At 39.2% G+C, this 14,578-nt stretch overlaps 2 long non-coding RNA genes across 5 annotated transcripts; both read right to left on the bottom strand.

Moving 5' to 3' along the window:
- Window positions 1-3,768: 3,768 nt before the first annotated feature.
- On the bottom strand, window positions 3,769-7,447 carry LOC137840076 (uncharacterized). Of its 3 annotated transcripts, none has more exons than XR_011086502.1 (4): window positions 7,109-7,447; window positions 6,274-6,401; window positions 5,376-5,684; window positions 3,769-4,300 (listed from the first exon to the last, which is right to left on the bottom strand). It is a non-coding gene; the product is annotated as an uncharacterized lncRNA (long non-coding RNA). The 3 variants fall into 3 exon arrangements; XR_011086503.1 differs by having other exon boundaries at window positions 6,297-6,401; window positions 7,109-7,446; XR_011086504.1 differs by lacking the exon at window positions 6,274-6,401 and having other exon boundaries at window positions 7,109-7,238.
- A 1,563-nt stretch (window positions 7,448-9,010) lies between these two features.
- Window positions 9,011-14,253, bottom strand: LOC125988755 (uncharacterized). 2 transcript variants are annotated; one of them, XR_011086501.1, is made up of 7 exons: window positions 13,413-14,252; window positions 12,446-12,562; window positions 12,066-12,222; window positions 11,352-11,775; window positions 10,541-10,645; window positions 9,732-9,836; window positions 9,011-9,025 (listed from the first exon to the last, which is right to left on the bottom strand). It is a non-coding gene; the product is annotated as an uncharacterized lncRNA (long non-coding RNA). The 2 variants fall into 2 exon arrangements; XR_011086500.1 differs by having other exon boundaries at window positions 12,446-14,253.
- Window positions 14,254-14,578: the final 325 nt, after the last annotated feature.

Here is a 14,578-nt window from a genome sequence, read left to right as displayed (position 1 = left end):
TCATTGTTGCCTTTGATTCACCCCTCACACACACACAAAGCTGTTGTGTGTTTAAATTTGTGACAAAGAAATAGATAGAGAGCGCGAGAAGGTTACATAAAAATGGTATTCTGATTACTTTTAATTACAATTGGATTTCTGTAGTAACAAATATATTATAAAAATATATCAAAATACTTATCAGGGCTGTCAAATTCAAGCATTTATGTCACAGATTAATTATATTTTTTCAAAGCATTAGAAAAATCTGTTTATTGAACACTCGAAATTGCCCGAAGGTGTGGGTGCTGATGTTTGTTTATATTTGTCTGCCCTGCAATTGTCTGACAACCAGTTCAGGGTGTCCGACCTACTGCCCAAAGTCAGTTAGGATAGGCTCTAGCACGCCCGCAACACTCGTGAGGGGCGGTTTAGAAAATGGACGGATGGATGTGGATTACTTTGCAGGATTTCATTTTTATCATTGGGAGAAGATGCTGCAGTCAAGCCTTCGTCCGTTATCAAACAATTTATCCAAATAACCATTACTGGAAAATTAATTCAATAACTGTAGTGGTATCGATAAACATACACACACACGCATGCGCACCCCCCCCCCCACACACACACACACACACGCACACACACACACAAATCTGTCTTTATGGTGAAGTACGGCTTTGAGACCAAAGAACGAGGCCCACTGTGTTTTTGCTGTCTTTGTATTATTTATTTTTTGAATGTAGCAAGCCAAATTTAGATTTTGACACACATAATCATGAGGCATTTAGCAGATATCATCTGGGTAGCATGATAGCTCTTTAGCGCGATACACTTGTTTACTTCGCATTACTTGTGGCAGCGAGGAAGGTGGCGGAGAGGGGAGAGGCAGCCCCCTGCAGAGCCGACACCTGACTAATTCTATGCAGTCATTCAAACAACATTCTCCTTTGGTTCACTTGCTGACAACCACCTACTGAGCCTGCTCACAGAGGAGCATCTCTATGAAAATTGGCAAATATCTTTGAAAAAGGACAATTGGCACTAAATCAAGTATATTTAGAAGCTTTTTATGGCGGGAGGGGAAAATTATTCAACTTTAACTGAGCAAGATGCAGCTGCATACTATATTGTAGGGTGGAGTGGTACTCATTTTTAGCTCTGGAATTTCAGGCCCGCCTGCTTTCTACAATCTCCAACTTGGCCACGTTTCCGAATCCACCTTTGACCCTGTTGCTGCTTAGCACAGCCGTTTTGGTTGCTAATGCCGCCCTCCACCACATTACCTGTTTTCCTTGACATAGTTTATAATTACTTGTTCGATTATCCACTTTTGTTAGAGTGAATTGTGTAGTGACCCACAAGGCAGAAACATTTACTAAAAACGTGAAGCTTAATGGTACGGTCAAAATTAATTTCCTGTCATTCGAGTGGTCAGTGTGTATTAGAAATAAATGTTCAAACATCAATGGCATTTCATTCCCTGAATCATGGTGTAAGATCAGAACAGCTTGTCACTGAAGCGACTCCGTCGCTCAGTGACGGTGCTGTACAGTCAGTGGACGGGGTTGTTCTTGATGGATAGAAGCCTGGCCAACAACTGTTGTTCTGCCTTGGACATCAGATCAGGCAGCTCTGTGCCCACAACAGAACCCACCTTCCTCACTAGTTTGTCCAGGCGGAAGACGTCCCTCTTCTTGATGCTGCTCCCCCAGCACACCACCGGAAAGAAGAGGGCGCTCGCCACCACAGATCTGGAACCTTCCAAGTCTTAGTATGATCTCAAGGACTCATCATTGTCGTTGTCCTCATCTCCTGTTGCCATAGTTGTTAAAAACACTGCTTGAGCGTGTTTGGGATCTATAATATCCAACATCCTTTCCCGCTTGGAAAATCTTAGAATTATGTGTCCTTTTCATCAAAGTAAATTGTGAATTCACTTTCACTGCTCTTGCTAACAAATCCTTGGCCTGCTGCCGTGACTATACAGCCAGGATGTCTACATAAGTGAATGTACTGGACATGGGGGTCAGTTACGTAATCTCCGGAGTTCTAATAGTGGCATGCAGGATGCAACCGTTTTGTTTTGAAAGAAGAGGAAGTGTTGTGGTAGGAGTGAATGTAGAAAATATAAGGAATACCCAATATAAAATTTAGAATGTAGTATTGATAGATTAATTGACAATGGCAAGTGGATGAAACTTTGGTAGAGGTGGCAGCAATGCAATGCAATCCACTTAAAACTAGCGATGCTCCTTGTCTATCGCGACCATAAAAGGGTTAGCAGACATCAGTAATCGTGCAAAAGAAAACATTCCAGCAAAATAAATTGGACCATTTTTTTATATTAGCCAATCTATGCAGGATAAAAGCTCCCTCTCAAGACACAGAGCATATGACCTTAGAGCAGTTGCCATGACAACCCTGCAAAAGAATGACAATGTAATTCAACAATGTAATACTAAGAATTAGATGTGAAGGATTTTTATTCCAACCAGAAAAAAAAAAAAAATCTGAAAGATACACCAAGTTATTTTTTGCCACACGGGTTTCGTTACCTAAGGAAACTAAAATATCTGGCCTCTCCCTCATAGTTTTCAAATATTGTGATACTGTCATTCCATGTGTTTTAAATGGCTAACACCCACAATGGTGGACGTGGGCAGTGCTTTATTTAAATATCTCGGCTGCTGTCTATCCACTGTTTTGCAAATTCAGGGAAGCTACGAACATAATTTGATTGGTGTCCCTGGAGAAGTGACAGCAAGACTGTTGTTTGAAAAAATGACAAGATGGCTATATATTTGAAAGGTTCTGCAGCTTTGTGTGTAAAGAATAAAAAACAGGGAAGAAAGGACACCGCCCTCGGGAAGAGGCTGTATTTGTGCATTTGTCTGAGAACTTGTGTACATTCACAAAATTCTGTTGCAGTATTCATCGTGACTTTGAACCGTCCTTGATCTGGTCCCTTACCTTACCGTTGTCATTTGTGATCCTTCCAGGGGCAAAAAGCCCCAGACAAGTTAGCTCCTAGTATCATTCGGACACTCAAACCCCTTCACCAAAATAAATGAAATTTACTTGAAATACACATGGAAAAATCACTACATTGTGGCAGAAATAAAAAATTGCGTCTGTATTCTGTGCCTGACTACCAACAAGTGATGCAAGACACAAGAGCTCTACTTTTTAGTGTTTTTTACACGCACGCACACACACACACACACACACACACACACACACACACACACACACACACACACATCCTTGTTAACCTCCCTCTGCAGGACCCAACTTAATTTACCGAGTTCTGGGGTCCACCCTTTCTAGTGGTCCAAGAACTATGAAAAAAATCAGGCAACTCCCAAAAAAAATCTTGTTACTAAAAATCACTTTCAATAAACACAATTTGAAACTTTTTTTTTCATGTCAGTTTTTCAGTCATATCTGGGGCCTGTTTCTAACATTCCGGCTTTGCGGGGTCCACCTTTACACACATGAGATTTTTAGTCAGTTATGGGGATCGCTTTTAATATTTCAACCTTAAGAGGTCTACCTATACACACATTATTTTTTTAGCCAGTTATGGAGCTTGCTGTTAAGATTTAAGACTTGTTAGGTCTGCCTTTATAAAGAGGATCTATCAAGTTCAACCCCAACCCTAATCTAACCCAAACATGCATTTGTGTGGACTTAATCATTTGAGAAAACCTAAAAATTTTGTTAGTGTTATTAATACTTTCATCTGGCTAAATATACTAGATATACATTGAAATGTGCATTCTAAAATACATTCTGAAGTCTTTATTCAGATTCTGGTCCATTTTCCTTGGTCACAGTCTTAATATTCTTCAATTTGTTCAGTCATATTGGTACATTTTAAAATATTTAAATTCTGCATTTTAGCTAACTATAAAGTACACAGGATTTACAAGTAATAATTGTCGAGTCAAAATTTTAAATGGACACATTACAAATGTAGCCAATGAATAAAGGAACTTATTTAATCTAACATTTACGAACAGGAGAAGTGGAGCATAAAAAAAATCACAAACAAATAGTGAACAAATGGTGAAACAGGACCAGCCATGTGTTTCTATCTCTGTTAAGGGAAGCTGTTTCACTCATATTTTCTCCTCATGGTGGTTATTCTCTTTTTGACAAAGTACTTAACAGCTCGGTGCTTGTGGTTCTGCAGCAATGCATCTCTCGCAGTCAAGCTTACCAGGAACCTGATTTGTCAATATATACTTCCTTGAATGTTTATTTACTGCAGCACATTCCTCTGGGGTCCAGCTTCTTTTCACAACTTTTCCGTTACCTAAGGGCATAGGAAGAGCACTTTTTAGTTTACAACTTAATTAGAACAAAATTGCATAAAGAATACATTCACTTTATGTACAATTATCCGACAATATAATTCAAATGAGATATTTTATAACGTCAACTATCTTTGTCAACAGTGATGAGCCTACAATAGACATAAGTAAATCAGTTAATATCTGAGATATTAATCCGGTCATTTAAGTTGCTAGGTGGTCTTCAGTGTCAGCTGTTTTGATATTAACAAAATTAAAAATAGATGCACAAAAGGGTAACATTAGAATGCCCCCAGTTTTGGTGGTGGGGGAAAGAGGTCTCTCATTTTCTTGATTACTTTTAAGCAGTTTTGCATTTGACCAGAATGTCACTGCTGGTAGATGAAGCAATTCCTGGACCCTACAGAGGTTGCACAGGCAGTCAAACGCCACCATGGCAGCACATTGGGATGCACCATTTCTCTGACAAAACCATTAAGAACAGATACAAGTTGTTGCAAAATCAGGGAAAATAAAAAATAAAAATCAGAGAAAAACTTTTTTCAGACAGTGTTTTACATGTATGGGGAATTTGCTTTGATAACGTGCTACACATGGACAAACAAAGATGATAAAAGTAAATTTGGAAATATATAATGTGTAAAAAATTAAATGCAAGCTGTATAAGAATGGTATCTGCCTTGGTGTGACAATGTGTGAATTTGCATATTCACTAATAGGTTAATCTAGAGCAATTTTTCTTTCTCTCTTTTGAGGTAAATGTGTCATGTATACATTACCTCTATTTAAAAATAGATGTAAACAAACATCTTACATATAATCAAGGTTAGCAATGACCTGTAACTCACATGAGAAAGGATGGGTCAATTTTCATTTTATGACAAAATTCAAAAGTTTAGACCTTACATGTCTAAGAAAAAAAGTCAAGTGGTGTTTAATATATCTTGCTTGGGTCATCTAAATCTTAGTAAGCAGCATATGTGAGGATAATTAGATACTGATACAGTAGTAACAATTGGGCAATTTAAAAGCAACTGTGATAAAGTTATATATTGAAAAGGATTACTCTAAACTCACCTCCCTTTTTGGCAGACTTTTCATTACTTGGGCCACGAGATGCGGAGGTACAAGAGGTCACTTCTATCACTTCTGGGATCAGCCCATCTGAAATGATGATTTTTAAGTACAGAAAAAAAACACAGTATAGCAATATTCTAAAACAAAAATTAACTGCACCTGTATAAGAATGCTTGGTCAAATTTAATATACTCTTGTTTTGAGCAGATTGATTTGCAGAGGTACAGAGCAGTCCTTTTGGGAATCATTGTCAGTATCATCACTGTCTGAGTAGTCCACTTTGAGAAACTCCTTTGATAATTGATAGCTCTATGGAGGGAATTAAAAGAAATGTGTTGTTAGTTTCTGCAAGCTACTCTTATATGCTGTATTAATATAAAGACTAGAATTTCTTTGCTCAAAATAATTAAAATTTCTGTCCAATATCTTAACTGGTAGACGACCGGTGCTGTACACATCCTCTGAAATATGCCAAAACCTTATATCACAGGAAATTTTACATATAAAACATGGAAAAGGCTCCAAAATTTACAACAAAGAAGCCACAAGAAACCATATTTCAGAAATCTGTTATGTGTGTGTGAATGATTGGCTTGGTTGGAATAACCATGACAACCTTAGATCCATACGGAGGGCCCCACAAGTAGCCATCAGAAATCTGTTATGTGTGTGTGAATGATTGGCTTGGTTGGACACCCATGGGCGCATGTTTCAACAATCCATCTATAGGTGTGTGTGCCACTGGTTCGTTTGGGCTCTATGAGGAGAACCACTAAAACCGTGTGATCCAATGGTTGGCTGAATGCTGTTTAAGGTACCTTCTGACTAAAGAACAGCTTTCCAACTAAAAGCTGTAAACTAAGAGAACAAGAAAAGGTCTACAAAGTTTATTTCTTACAACAAAGTCGCACTGAATGTTACCCGTTGGCTGGCATCTTGTTTGATGTTATCATCAGGGTCAGAGTCCTGCCAAGTTCTGGCTGGTTCAGGCAGCGCACCATCAACAGGAGCCTGAGAGCCTGTCACCTGGAATTAAAACCACAAATAACTTACCAACATCATACAGACACCACAAATGACAGACTCAAGACCTGTATAGTTAAATCATGTGAAGTTAGTCCCCGAAACCAAACAAGCTTTTCTAACTAAAGTGTTCCAGTCAGTTCTGGATGTCTAATCAGGTCCTATAACAGCATCTTTATGGATGTAGTGGAGCATCCTTCAGCATGACACTTTAGCCGTTTAGCTGTTGAGGATGTGTGGAACTATAGCTGTAATATAATCAGCCTCCATAATGTCCATAACCAAAATATGATCTAAAAACATGAGACAACCTTCGATCCATACGGAGGGCCCCACAAGTAGCCATCAGAAATCTGTTATTATGTGAGTGTGAATGATTGGCTTGGTTGGAATAACCAAGACAACTTTAGATCCATACGGAGGGCCCCACAAGTAGCCATCACAAATCTGTTATGTGTGTGTGAATGATTGGCTTGGTTGGACACCCATGGGCGCATGTTTCAACAATCCATCTATAGGTGTGTGTGCCACTGGTTCGTTTGGGCTCTATGAGGAGAACCACTAAAACCGTGTGATCCAATGGTTGGCTGAATGCTGTTTAAGGTACCTTCTGACTAAAGAACAGCTTTCCAACTAAAAGCTGTAAACTAAGAGAACAAGAAAAGGTCTACAAAGTTTATTTCTTACAACAAAGTCTAACTGAATGTTACCTGTTGGCTGGCATCTTGTTTGATGTTATCATCAGGGTCAGAGTCCTGCCAAGTTCTGGCTGATTCAGGCAGCGCACCATCAACAGGAGCCTGAGAGCCTGTCACCTGGAATTAAAACCACAAATAACTTACCAACATCATACAGACACCACAAATGACAGACTCAAGACCTGTATAGTTAAATCATGTGAAGTTAGTCCCCAAAACCAAACAAGCTTTTCTAACTAAAGTGTTCCAGTCAGTTCTGGATGTCTAATCAGGTCCTATAACAGCATCTTTATGGATGTAGTGGAGCATCCTTGAGCATGACACTTTAGCCGTTTAACTGTTGAGGATGTGTGGAACTATAGCTGTAATATAATCAGCCTCCATAATGTCCATAACCAAAATATGATCTAAAAACATGAGACAACCTTCGATCCATACGGAGGGCCCCACAAGTAGCTATCAGAAATCTGTTATTATGTGTGTGTGAATGATTGGCTTGGTTGGAATAACCAAGACAACTTTAGATCCATACGGAGGGCCCCACAAGTAGCCATCAGAAATCTGTTATTATGTGTGTGTGAATGATTGGCTTGGTTGGAATAACCAAGACAACTTTCGATCCATGCGGAGGGCCCCACAAGTAGCCATCAGAAATCTTTTATGTGTGTGTGAATGATTGGCTTGGTTGGACACCCATGGGCGCATGTTTCAAATATCCATCTATAGGTGTGTGTGCCACTGGTTCGTTTGGGCTCTATGAGGAGAACCACTAAAACCGTGTGATCCAATGGTTGGCTGAATGCTGTTTAAGGTACCTTCTGACTAAAGAACAGCTTTCCAACTAAAAGCTGTAAACTAAGAGAACAAGAAAAGGTCTACAAAGTTTATTTCTTACAACAAAGTCTAACTGAATGTTACCTGTTGGCTGGCATCTTGTTTGATGTTATCATCAGGGTCAGAGTCCTGCCAAGTTCTGGCTGATTCAGGCAGCGCACCATCAACAGGAGCCTGAGAGCCTGTCACCTGGAATTAAAACCACAAATAACTTACCAACATCATACAGACACCACAAATGACAGACTCAAGACCTGTATAGTTAAATCATGTGAAGTTAGTCCCCAAAACCAAACAAGCTTTTCTAACTAAAGTGTTCCAGTCAGTTCTGGATGTCTAATCAGGTCCTATAACAGCATCTTTATGGATGTAGTGGAGCATCCTTGAGCATGACACTTTAGCCGTTTAACTGTTGAGGATGTGTGGAACTATAGCTGTAATATAATCAGCCTCCATAATGTCCATAACCAAAATATGATCTAAAAACATGAGACAACCTTCGATCCATACGGAGGGCCCCACAAGTAGCTATCAGAAATCTGTTATTATGTGTGTGTGAATGATTGGCTTGGTTGGAATAACCAAGACAACTTTAGATCCATACGGAGGGCCCCACAAGTAGCCATCAGAAATCTGTTATTATGTGTGTGTGAATGATTGGCTTGGTTGGAATAACCAAGACAACTTTCGATCCATGCGGAGGGCCCCACAAGTAGCCATCAGAAATCTTTTATGTGTGTGTGAATGATTGGCTTGGTTGGACACCCATGGGCGCATGTTTCAAATATCCATCTATAGGTGTGTGTGCCACTGGTTCGTTTGGGCTCTATGAGGAGAACCACTAAAACCGTGTGATCCAATGGTTGGCTGAATGCTGTTTAAGGTACCTTCTGACTAAAGAACAGCTTTCCAACTAAAAGCTGTAAACTAAGAGAACAAGAAAAGGTCTACAAAGTTTATTTCTTACAACAAAGTCTAACTGAATGTTACCTGTTGGCTGGCATCTTGTTTGATGTTATTATCAGGGTCAGAGTCCTGCCAAGTTCTGGCTGGTTCAGGCAGCGCACCATCAACGGGAGCCTGAGAGCCTGTCACCTGGAATTAAAACCACAAATAACTTACCAACATCATACAGACACCACAAATGACAGACTCAAGACCTGTATAGTTAAATCATGTGAAGTTAGTCCCCAAAACCAAACAAGCTTTTCTAACTAAAGTGTTCCAGTCAGACCTGATGTCTAATCAGGTCCTATAACAGCATCTTTATGGATGTAGTGGAGCATCCTTCAGCATGACACTTTAGCCGTTTAGCTGTTGAGGATGTGTGGAACTATAGCTGTAATATAATCAGCCTCCATAATGTCCATAACCAAAATATGATCTAAAAACATGAGGCAACCTTTGATCCATACGGAGGGCCCCACAAGTAGCCATCAGAAATCTGTTATTGTGTGTGTGTGAATGATTGGCTTGGTTGGAATAACCAAGACAACTTTAGATCCATACGGAGGGCCCCACAAGTAGCCATCAGAAATCTGTTATGTGTGTGTGAATGATTGGCTTGGTTGGACACCCATGGGCGCATGTTTCAACAATCCTTCTATAGGTGTGTGTGCCACTGGTTCGTTTGGGCTCTATGAGGAGAACCACTAAAACCGTGTGATCCAATGGTTGGCTGAATGCTGTTTAAGGTACCTTCTGACTAAAGAACAGCTTTCCAACTAAAAGCTGTAAACTAAGAGAACAAGAAAAGGTCTACAAAGTTTATTTCTTACAACAAAGTCTAACTGAATGTTACCTGTTGGCTGGCATCTTGTTTGATGTTATCATCAGGGTCAGAGTCCTGCCAAGTTCTGGCTGGTTCAGGCAGCGCACCGTCAACAGGAGCCTGAGAGCCTGTCACCTGGAATTAAAACCACAAATAACTTACCAACATCATACAGACACCACAAATGACAGACTCAAGACCTGTATAGTTAAATCATGTGAAGTTAGTCCCCAAAACCAAACAAGCTTTTCTAACTAAAGTGTTCCAGTCAGACCTGATGTTTAATCAGGTCCTATAACAGCATCTTTATGGATGTAGTGGAGCATCCTTCAGCATGACACTTTAGCCGTTTTGCTGTTGAGGACGTGTGGAACTATAGCTGTAATATAATCAGCCTCCATAATGTCCATAACCAAAATATGATCTAAAAACATGAGACAACTTTCGATCCATACGGAGGGCCCCACAAGTAGCCATCAGAAATCTGTTATTGTGTGTGTGTGAATGATTGGCTTGGTTGGAATAACCAAGACAACTTTAGATCCATACGGAGGGCCCCACAAGTAGCCATCAGAAATCTGTTGTGTGTGTGAATGATTGGCTTGGTTGGACACCCATGGGCGCATGTTTTAACAATCCTTCTATAGGTGTGTGTGCCACTGGTTCGTTTGGGCTCTATGAGGAGAATCACTAAAACCGTGTGATCCAATGGTTGGCTGAATGCTGTTTAAGGTACCTTCTGACTAAAGAACAGCTTTCCAACTAAAAGCTGTAAACTAAGAGAACAAGAAAAGGTCTACAAAGTTGATTTCTTACAACAAAGTCTAACTGAATGTTACCTGTTGGCTGGCATCTTGTTTGATGTTATCATCAGGGTCAGAGTCCTGCCAAGTTCTGGCTGGTTCAGGCAGAGCACCGTCAACAGGAGCCTGAGAGCCTGTCACCTGGAATTAAAACCACAAATAACTTACCAACATCATACAGACACCACAAATGACAGACTCAAGACCTGTATAGTTAAATCATGTGAAGTTAGTCCCCAAAACCAAACAAGCTTTTCTAACTAAAGTGTTCCAGTCAGACCTGATGTCTAATCAGGTCCTATAACAGCATCTTTATGGATGTAGTGGAGCATCCTTCAGCATGACACTTTAGTCGTTTTGCTGTTGAGGATGTGTGGAACTATAGCTGTAATATAATCAGCCTCCATAATGTCCATAACCAAAATATGATCTAAAAACATGAGACAACTTTCGATCCATACGGAGAGCCCCACAAGTAGCCATCAGAAATCTGTTATTGTGTGTGTGTGAATGATTGGCTTGGTTGGAATAACCAAGACAACTTTAGATCCATACGGAGGGCCCCACAAGTAGCCATCAGAAATCTGTTATGTGTGTGTGAATGATTGGCTTGGTTGGACACCCATGGGCGCATGTTTCAACAATCCTTCTATAGGTGTGTGTGCCACTGGTTCGTTTGGGCTCTATGAGGAGAACCACTAAAACCATGTGATCCAATGGTTGGCTGAATGCTGTTTAAGGTACCTTCTGACTAAAGAACAGCTTTCCAACTAAAAGCTGTAAACTAAGAGAACAAGAAAAGGTCTACAAAGTTTATTTCTTACAACAAAGTCTAACTGAATGTTACCTGTTGGCTGGCATCTTGTTTGATGTTATCATCAGGGCCAGAGTCCTGCCAAGTTCTGGCTGGTTCAGGCAGCGCACCGTCAACAGGAGCCTGAGAGCCTGTCACCTGGAATCAAAACCACAAATAACTTACCAACATCATACTGAGAGTAATTCAAATAAAAGAGACAAAAATCTTCCTTTTTTTAATAACAAATTAATATTCCAACTTGCATACTTGATCTTACTGACTTACTTTTTCACGCCATGGCCATTTAGAATCACCATAGTTGTAATTGATTTCAGTTCCCATTTCTATGTTTTTGATGGCAAAAAGGCACAAATGGGGCTCGTCATTTACTATTTTTTTCATGGTGCAGTTTGGAGACTTGTGGTTGTCATTCACTAATCTTCCAAGAGAGCCATCCTCTGTTGATGCATCAATACTAGGAAAGAAAAAACAGAAATCAAACATTTTGTATCATATAACTAGTTTTTTAGTAAAATAAAAGTTGGCTTACAGAAATAAAAACTTGCAACATTTCAAAAGAAAAGTTGAGAGGGAAACAATGTCTTTTTGAACATCATAGCACTAAATAAAAAAAATTGTTAATGCCACAATCCTGATGTGTTATTGAAATATTGCTTCTGAGTGACTCACTAATTTAGGGTATTTTATTCCAGTCTCTTTCTAGAGTTCCTAATTATTGTATAGAAAATATTTGGATATACATACCACCAGTAATGATTCTGCCATTCAAAGTCAAAGAGAAATGTACTCTCCTTTTCAGAGTACTTGCTTGTTTGGCATTTTTCTGCTGACAGAAGTTGACCCCTGTATTATAAGATGAACTCTCCTTGTTCAAAGTGCTGGGTAGCAAACACGCCTCTTCCTGCAAGGACATTTTATATAAAACCATTGGTTATGAGAAAATATTTCTTTAAGATACACCTTTAACCAAATAATTGTGGTGTTATCTTACAATTTTAATACTAAGTTCTCGCTTAGAAACAGAAATACAACAACCAATCTGAATTTGATTGTTTTTTGTGTTGTTTTATAAAATAAATAAATATATACTTAATGGATAAATGGTCTAAAAATGAGTTTATTACCTTTTTGATCATCAATAAATCTTTCCACTAGTCCAGGTTTGTCCTTTGAGGATTAAATGTAAAAGGCTGCTTCATCAGCAGGCTTTTTTCTTGCTTTCCTTTTGGACATTTCTGGCTCTAAAAAATAATTCAAAACATGGCAGAGAGAACTTTAACAAGCACTCTATATTAATTTTAAAAGATTTGTAATCATCCACTGTATAAAGACTGAAGGAATAAGCCTGGCCTGAGAACTAACAGAACAAGAGTGATTAAAGAAAGAATATTTTTCAGAAAATACTGATATATTAATGAAAATGTTTGTCGGTTTGAAGCTGAGCTTTGTTACTTTTAACTAGTCACAGTTCCAACCAGGTGCTGCATCCAAAGAAAAGTTATTTCAATAGTTTTACCAGTATAACTCGTTATACTTTTCAGGAGCTACCAACTCGTTTTTATTATGTTTGTGTTTGAAAAGTGAACGTAGCATCCTGATTAGCGGTAGCTAATTAGCCAATAAGCTAGTTTCCGGATAGTTTTATTTGCGTCAGAATGCTTGTGTTATTTAAAGAAAGCATTCTGATAGAAAACCACCGAGAAATACAGAAGACATGCAGATATATCATAACACTGAGCACACACGTGTTTGACGAGTTTTGAAGTGGTTTCGGCAATTACGGCCAGAGTCCGGTTCTGGGCTTAGCAATTATGAAACATTAGCACATCGAAATCATCCTGAATATAACACGGAGCAATTATACATTCTGTCGTTCTCTTTTACACCATTGTTTTTAAAACCACTGCAAGCTAAGATGAATAACAAGTTAAAAAGCCGGACTGTCTGAGGGGAAAACGTTACGCCATCCGAGTGACAATATACCGAATCCGAAGCCATAATCATTGCATATAAACCCCTCGGGGTCTGGACAAAAAGCATTTCTACATCAGTTTCTTGTACTTAGTATTTACATGCAGTTGATTTACTCACCGTGTATGTTGTGTTTCGTTATGAGCAGCGTGTCTTCGTCGCGGAGCAGTCTCAGTCTGGCGGCGTCACACGTGGCGAAGTGACGTTAAGCTGGTGGTTTTAGCCGCATGAAGCTAACACATGCAATACCTGCTGATTTAACTAATATGTAAACTGATGGTAAAGAATAAATTACTATTTATTTATACCTTTATTTTTATGTTTAGAACATGAAAAATGCACGAGATGCTGATTTAACTAATATGTAAACTGATGGTAAAGAATAAATTACTATTTATTTATACCTTTATTTTTATGTTTAGAACATGAAAAATGCACGAGACAGTTTTTAAAATAAGCCTAATAGAATGAGCGTATTTTTATAAAGCAAGTGTAATGAATATTAAATAACGTAGATAAATTGCAATTGTAATGCAGGAATTTTATGTTTACAGTATTATTTTAGCTGCTATGGTTACTAAAATAATAATTACCTGGTTTAAATCTACAGGAAATAGCATTTTATTTTCTTAATCAACACTCGGATCACGAGGTGCCCTGATTGGTTGAATCACACACACTTCCGGTAGTGTGTATACTTGCAATACCACTTGCCATGGTCGGGGGGCCGCTACTGAGCACACACACTTCACACACACAATTCTCAACATTGCGACCATGAGGGGTAAGTGAAAAAAATTCGTGAGGCATGTTGTTAGAGCATTTCAAGCTGTTTTAGAGTGGTTTCCCGAGTGGGGTCCATGATTTTGGACCCCACAACGACACAGGGCCCCACTTTGTTGGTGGGCTCCCTGTCTTCGGACCCCCCATACTAATAAAAACAAGTACACACACGCACACACACACACACACGCACACACACACACACACACACGCACACATACACGCGTAGGTGCATATAGCTGTGGGTTCGGTGATGTAGAGAAGAAACTGTATTGCCCACCCAATACAGACAGATAAGATAATCAAAAGTAACATCTTAAAGTGTCATTATGGAGCTAGGTGATGTAAATTCCTGGTTGAAATCGGGGCAAGACTAAATAAGCAAAAGTGCATCATCCTGTTTCCCATTTCGGCAAGTCATGTGTTAACAGTGCATGAAATGAAATTGTGATGAATGGTGCCAATGTACTAGCCAATATATAAAAAAAACCCTCCCACATTAA

The sequence above is a fragment of the Syngnathus scovelli genome, chromosome 2 (genome assembly GCF_024217435.2).
Source record: "Syngnathus scovelli strain Florida chromosome 2, RoL_Ssco_1.2, whole genome shotgun sequence".
Lineage (NCBI taxonomy): Eukaryota > Metazoa > Chordata > Actinopteri > Syngnathiformes > Syngnathidae > Syngnathus > Syngnathus scovelli.
The sequence above is the reverse complement of the archived record's forward strand: the minus strand, read 5'-3'. Positions and strand labels throughout refer to the sequence as shown.